General features: G+C 30.5%; 1 pseudogene across 1 annotated transcript; it reads right to left on the bottom strand.

Moving 5' to 3' along the window:
* Positions 1-567: 567 nt before the first annotated feature.
* Positions 568-6,276, bottom strand: LOC124828233 (amino-acid permease BAT1 homolog; annotated as a pseudogene). Its single transcript, XR_015781371.1, has 8 exons — positions 6,002-6,276; positions 5,655-5,915; positions 2,903-2,921; positions 2,556-2,775; positions 2,279-2,460; positions 1,249-1,536; positions 1,019-1,148; positions 568-932 (listed from the first exon to the last, which is right to left on the bottom strand). The product of XR_015781371.1 is annotated as an amino-acid permease BAT1 homolog (transcript).
* Between the last annotated feature and the right edge of the window lie 1,846 nt (positions 6,277-8,122).

An 8,122-nucleotide genomic window follows, 5' to 3' on the forward strand; every position in this document is an offset into this window, starting at 1 on the left:
AAAGAGATACTGGGACTGAATGAAACGAAAATAGCTAAAATCATTTATCATATATAAAAAATTGTTTAATAGTGCATAATATAAGTTGAACCGATAAATAAATCCTTTTCTGCCTAAAATGTTTATCAACAAACTTATCAAAATTTTGGGTTACTCAACATTGAAAATTTTCTTCAGACATAATAGGTCATTCTAGCGGGGTTGCTACAGTTGCAACAATGACGAAAAATTAAAGAAAATACAATTGCAAATTGATTTCCAAAGGATTGACTCATCTCAACACCAACCCATCTTTGGATATATGGTGTTTAGAATAAAGCACCTGACATTCATTTAACACGGTACTTTTAAAAAAATTTACTTATTTTCTTTTAAAATTATCATATTACTTTAATGAATATTTTAAAAAATAGAACCCACCTTGTCATTTAAATGAAAAGGAAATGAACGTGTCAAAAAATATATTTTTGTTTAGAATATTCAATTTACATAAACCAAGAACAATATTATAGAGACTAATAACATAAGAAAAATAAATATCAATCTAGGATTCTAAAAAGAATCATATTGCAAAGGAAACTTCATTTTTTTTATATATTAGTAATTGGGCCTTTAAACCAACGGCGACCACTGATAATCCAGTAAGAAACTACAAAAATAAGCAAACATGCAACAGCAACAGGGGTGTAGTTAAGGTTCTTTACTTTTATTGGGTAGGAAACAGGCAATGAGAAGAGTATGGAAATGGTCAGCACCCAAAGAACAGCAACCCAGCCCACGATAACTCCGTAACGGCCCAAGTTGAAAGGCCCAGGAACGAAATGCTTTCGTGCCAATGTCACCCTTAAGAATATGGGAAAGGCATAGGCAATATAGAGACCAATGGTTGCTATGGACACCATGGCCTGAAAAGCGACTATGCTTCCAAGAGACTGCAATGTTTTTAAAGTTCAGATTATAATGGTTAATCTTATTTTTCCACTTTCAACAAATCAGAGAAACCAAAGTTTACACATACCGTTAATGCCATGCAAAATGATATTGAAACGGAAAGCCAAACTGCATAGATAGGGACCTCCTGTTTGTTAACCTGGTGCCACAATGATGACAATGGCATGGCACCATCTCTGGAGAAAGCATAAGCCATTCTGGAAAATGTTTAAGCATATCATAGCATATTCACACGTAAGTGTAACCGAGATATTTAATCCATATCACGGAAAGCAAACTAAGGGTTGCCACATTTACCTTGAGTTGCTGGTAACTGAACTCATGCCACAGAAAAAAATCGCAACACCAACGATTACTAAGCAAACAATACCCCCACTTCCATTGCCATCTTTTCTTGAATGCTTGATAAAATACTTCAGCAATGGCATACCCACCAGCATCATTATCTTCACTCAAAAGGCTAGGGATGTCGGTGACTGCAAAGGTAATGCCCAGAATGTAAAACCACCCAACAACAATGGATATCCCAACGGCGCTGATAATTCCTTTCGGTCCATTTCTATCAGCATCCTTGGTTTCCTCCGTCTGCATATACAAGTTACAGTAAACAGAAGGTCTTAGTCTAGATCATTTAGGAACACTTTGGTCCATCACTCGAAATGAAGAGCATAAAATTTTCAATATGAAATTGAATTGTGAGAGAAACCTTGTACCTCCGAATACTTAAACTGAGGTTATTAATAGAGCTCATACGAAACAATTCATGAAAAAAATCAATTCTAACACACAATTTCATGCTACTAATTTTAGACCCAGTCATCAGACTGATCCTTCCAGCTTGGACAAACGGTAATATTGAAAAAGAAAAACGCAAAGCCCGCGTTGACTAGTGTCAGAATCTAAAACGAATACATAAGAGATGATTATCTCCTTACCTAGTTAGACTAAAATCTAATTTATAAGATGATTTCAGATTCTATTTTAGATTTTTTTTGTATATTACAAAACAATTCGTTATACTATAAACCTACAACAATGTCAGCTCATCTGAAATGATCTAATCCTGGAATGGCAGGTTAACACTGGCCTGCAAATTATTTTTGTTAAATTTTGAGTTTAGCTCATCGCTACAAAAGTCCATTTAGATTTGAAAAATCTTATCTAGCTTTGTCTTACCATTTAGATTTTGAGCCCAATTCATGATTTAAAAACCATATTATAAAGTGAGAGAACATAAGTTAAATAACATAAGCTGTCAAGCATTGTCTTTACTTAATGTAGTGCATGCTTTTTCCCAAAAGGAAGACAGAGAGTAGAAAAAGTTCACCATATGAGCTGATGCATCAAACCCAGTCAAGGTATACTGACTCATTAGAAGTCCCAAAAGAAATATGTAAGGTCTGCTTCTGATTCCCTCCCCATTTTCAGTATTGAAATTAGTGAAAACAAACTTGGCACTTGCTCTTTCCGTTGCAACGGATGGAATCAGAATCGTAAGTACAAAAACACCTAAAAGTTTGCAATTCCAATAAGAGATTCAGAAAGGGTTGCCAATGAAAACCGAATGCAGAAAATACTAAATCAAACAGGAATTTTCTTCATACCTAAAACATTCCAAATAGCTGCCATTTGTCCCAAGAATGACAACAATGAGATCGGAAGGCTGTTTATTATACCGTGTGCGAGCAAGATTCCCCCATGGAGAGCAATAACTACATATTTAGATGCCTCATATCCACCGCCATTTTTCCCACCAGTACTAAGCAGAATAATGACCTGAATCAGTTGTGCAAGTGAAAAATCTACGCTTGTTGTCACTGCCCACTGAAAACGAAAAGAAACCAAAAGTTTAAGCTTGAAATGAATTAACATAGGTCTATATCGACAAGTTTAGACCTTGCAGTGAAATTGAAGGATGTTTAAATTATAGAATGTGACTTCTTAAGAATACCTGGCCCACAATATTGAACCTGTAAAAGAGATAAACCATCCAACAACCATCAGACAAACATATTGCAGAGTATCTTATTATAAAACTTTACACGTTGATTAGGCAATAAACTTTCTTTTAAAACTATACGGCATATTAAGGCACAACATTAGGCATCTTGGTGAATTATGTCTTAAATTATCGAAACCATGGTTGAACATTTTACGTCATAAAATTGAGAAGTAAATGAAAAATTTATGCGCCACTAATACACCCTAAAATCTCTATTGGAAATATTAAAACAGAGATCGGAATGAATAAAAATTTTGTGACTAGCTTAAATGATAGATTTACTATCTACGATACCAATTTTTAGTAAGTAGAATGGCATGTAGTTTTTCAAACAAGTCAATACTACTGTTACAATAATATATATATAAAGAAGCTATTATTACTATCCTTAAAAGTCTTTTGTGTGACCTTTAACGATTAAATGAGAATTATTCTTCTGTATCTCTTTATGTTAAATTATATCTCTTTATGTTAAATTACATAAACTTACATGTTAGAAAGTTAAGAAATAGACTTTTAAACTTAACTAAATCTTATAAAATTAATTTATAAGATAAAGTTTGTACATACTTAGATATTATAAATTAATTTTACCAATATTCAATATGAAATATTTAACACATCTCTTAAATCAAAGTATATACATTTCGAACATAAGATTAAATATTAATAGATGAATTGCTAGTGGATGAAATAATAAGTTTAACATATAACAAATTTTTTTATAACAGGTGACAAAATAGACTAAAAGAAAATAAATTTCACTAAGATAGATTATAAACCATGATTATGATATTAATTATAATTCGATAATAGCTTAATAGAAAGTGAAATAATAAATCTAATTAACAACATTTCTCCCTGATAATAGGTATAGATAGAACAAACAATAAATTTTACAAAAAAGATAAACTTTAAATCATAACTTTAAACTTAATTCAATATTACATAATTGATTTTAGTATGAAATTTACACGAACTTATAAATTACTTGTCACAATGAGATTTCCAAAAAAAAACTAACAAAATTTTAGATAAATAAATTTTATGCATAAGAAAGAAAATAAATAAATAAATAATTTTTTAAAATAAAAAATTAATATATATATATATATATATATATAACTTTATCATTTTTAAAAAATATTGCTGGAATTAAATTTACTTTATAAAAGTTATTTGAATTTGTTTACATCTATCGTAGATCCACTGAGAAAATTATTAAAAAAGGATTTAAATTTCGGATTTATATCAACTTATCGCGATGCGCACAGACCCATCTCTCAGGTCCCCAGGAGAATCGAAATCTAATGGGTACTACCACCAACCAGTCAACGCGTCATAAAAAAATTCTCATTAAAAAATGGAAAATGTTATTTGGACAACAAAAGTTTGACAACGGCGACGTGGCAGCTGTGCATTGGCTCAGTGAACCGGGGTGAGGGGTATTTTGGGTTTTTTCTGGTTTGTTTTCAATTCACTGAGCCAATGCACAGCTGCCACGTCGCCGTTGTCAAAATTGTGTCAAACTTTTGTTGTCCAAATAACATTTTCCTTAAAAAATAGTGACGGTAACTTCTCCATGTGCGAGTGTCAGGCATCATCAATTACATTTACTTCAGGCATATATTGAATTTATGCATACAACATACAACAAACTTTTAGATGTATCAACAAAAGACCACGACTAAGTATTAAAAATTACCCTGAAATAGTGTTTTTACAAATCTTTGTTAAAAGAGAGTGTAAAATAGTTTCTTTAAACTGAAGAACATCTTAAATACTTATAACTCATTTTTCTTGTTATCTATCTTCTTAGTCATACTAAATATAGATGAATAGAAAAAGAACAAAAAGTCATACTAAATAAAGAAAATTAAATTACTATTCATGTTTCCGTATAATACATACTTACTACTTTTCAACCACTACCTTTTCAAATATCACATCAAAATTAACATATACTTTTATTTTATCCACTTTTTTACAACTACAAATTTATCTTAAAAAGCATCTTAAGAAGTGCTAATATTGTTTTAGACCCTAAAAGTTTCAGCCTATAGACATTTTCTGGAAAAGCAGAAAATTGGTATATTAACTTTAGAGGAACAATTTTTTTGACAGACAACTTTACTTGTAATGAAAAAAACTTTTAAAGATTAAAGCACCTTTTATTTCGAGCATCAAATATGTCTTCATTCGTATTTATAATATAATTAAGAGATTTGTCAATTTTTGTAAATAACAAGGTGCGTAAAATAATTCACGAAAATAATCTTTTGAATTTTTCAATTATTTACACACTGTATAGCAACTATATGATATTATATCTCTTAAATTAACTCGTATTTAATAGATAATGAAGACTGGGCGACCCGTGCCAAATACGGAACGACAACTGGAAACGAATCCAGAATCATTCATGTCGATGAGAAGGACGAAATCAACCGAAAAGAAAGTGAGAGGTAGGTATGGGTGATTTTGAGGAAACAAATTTAAAAAACAGAATGATACTAGTTATAGTGGTGATGTGGCTTTGTCATTCATGCATTCATTGATTCATTCATGTTAGCATAGTGATATCATGCGGTTAGGAGAAAAACTATTTATTTTTGCATTGAGAATCAGAAAATAAAATCATTGAATTGAAGATGTTCAAGTTAAATTGGGGAAAATAAGTTAAAGGAATTGGATATGATACCAGCCGGTGATCCACGAAGCGAAGGGAGCCCATCTGGGTCCAGCAAGCTTGGCGCTCCAATAGTAAAGCCCACCGGAAGTGGGATAGGACGAGCAAATCTCGGCCATTGGAAGCGCCACAATCATGGTGAAAGCAGAGACAATGAACCAACCGTAGACTAAGGAAACAGGGCCACCATAGTTCAATCCAGTGTTGTAAAGAGTAGTAACTCCGGTGAGCACCGAAATAATAGAAAACGAAAAGGCAAAATTCGAAATCACCCTGCCACAGTTGCAAGCAAGATTTAAGAGAAAAAAAAAGTGTAGTGAAAACATGGAAAGAAGAGAAAACAGAGAAGAGAAATATACGAAAGGTCACGCTTGAGTTCTTGTTTGTAACCGAGTTCTCTGAGACGGGCATGGCCAGAATCAAGTGGAGCGTGTCCACTTTCGACCACATGAGAAGGGATCACTTTTTCAGAGACCATTATGATTGATGAAGGAATCACAGAGACTCCCCGTGGTCAATGGAGGCTGCTCCAGACAGAAGAAGATGTGAGAATGTGTTTCTTTCTGTTTCTCTTTCACTTCTCTCCGCAACGTTTTCTTCCTTTTTTTTTTTTTTCCATTTGATGTCTCTCTCATCTCATTATTTTCTAGTGTTATTGTTCATTTTTTTCTTTCTCCGTAATTTTATTTCTACTACTAAATAATACCATTGATGACTGATGCAGATAGTATTGGCAATATAATTACGCATTGTATCATGCAGAAATTTAATAATAAATTTAAATGAATGATTTACCATTCTACTTTTTGTAGATTGAAAAAAAATAGAATAAAATAGAAATGTGTGCAACGATTTTTTTAGAATAAATGAAATTAATTGCATTTCCTGATTTCTTCAAAGCAGCCTTAAATAAAATTATTGAAGGGAATAGTAAATAAGTCATTCAAAATATAATTTATTAAAATAAATATAATTATCCTAAAAACAAGGTAATGTAACATACTTGACTTTAAAAAAGTAAAGAAATGACTTAGAACGCCAAAAACTTAATTAGATACTAAATACAAAAATATAAAATAGTTTAGAGAAAAAAAATAGTAAACTATTTCTTGATCTAGCTGACTAACTCGATGTCGATGCCTTATTTTAATTTGATCAGTAATTAACCTTTCACAGAACCAGGGTTTATCAATGACAGTTAGAAATATATATTAATTTATCGACTCTGGATTCGTGATGAGTTTGAACAAGGATTCGTTTTTATCGGAAAATCAAATTTCTATTTTGTTTTTGTCTTTTAAAATCTATTTAAATATATAAAGAGACAATTTAATGGAAATTAAAAGTCTATTGACTATTGTATTCACCACACGCGTAATATTCTTAACGTGAAACAAAGGGACACACATAGAGGTGCATGTGTTGTTTCTATTTGATTTCTTTCTAGTTTCAGCTATATATACGGATCTTTATGTTATAAAATAAATATATGGTTCCAATTATTAAATGTAATGGTCAAATAGTAATATACCTCTTTATGTTTACGTACGTAGATGTAAATAATAATAAGAAATATTGCATTTAATAGAAAAATAATATGATGCTTACAACAATTAGTTAATTGATACTTGACATTTTATAAAAAAATTACTAATAATTCGCATGGCTTTCAATCCACTGGTTATTTTAATATACTATACAATTTTTCATACATAATTTAAATCAAATACGATCTATATATTATATAGACCATACTTATAATGTTTATTTTTAGGATATATAACTACCGTGCTGATAAAGTTTTATATTGTTATCTTTGAAGCAACGTACATGGGTAGAAAATTAAATAAATAAATAACAGTATCCACAAAATCAAACAACAGAATTAAAAAGAAAACAAAAATAATCACATTTAAATAAAAATGTTGAGAGTAATCAATTTACACCGATTTATTCTGACACTCTTTTCACTCAGAAGTATATTTCATAAAATATTCAATAAAAATGTTGCGTTAAGGAAAATAAAAAATATTCCACAAAATTATCTGTGGCTCATATTTGTCCACCAGCTACCTGCATGGTTGGAGAAAACGAAAAATTCGTCTAAAGTATGTACTTTTTTTTTTCTATTAATCGAAAACATTACAGACATATTTAAACCAAATATTTATACGTTTACTTGACTGTTATAAAATCTTATTTACTTTAACAAAAATATATAATATTAAATATATATGAGCTAAATTCTTATCAGAAAATCACAAATTTGTTTCCAGAAACTGGACTACACAATTTTGCATTGGGCGAGAGCTTACAAAATATTATATTTTTTAAATGAACTGATTTTGGTTAGATAATCATATTATGTTTAAATGGTTTTATGCTGCAAAAACTAGTTTTACCTAACAATGATCTAACTTTATAATTTTAGAAATAGAAGAAAAATCTAAGCTAATATTAATTATTGTTATTTCTACGTA

Source organism: Vigna umbellata, chromosome 8 (assembly GCF_029865625.1).
Source record: "Vigna umbellata cultivar VRB3 chromosome 8, Vumbellata_1.0, whole genome shotgun sequence".
NCBI classification, from domain to species: Eukaryota; Viridiplantae; Streptophyta; class Magnoliopsida; order Fabales; family Fabaceae; genus Vigna; species Vigna umbellata.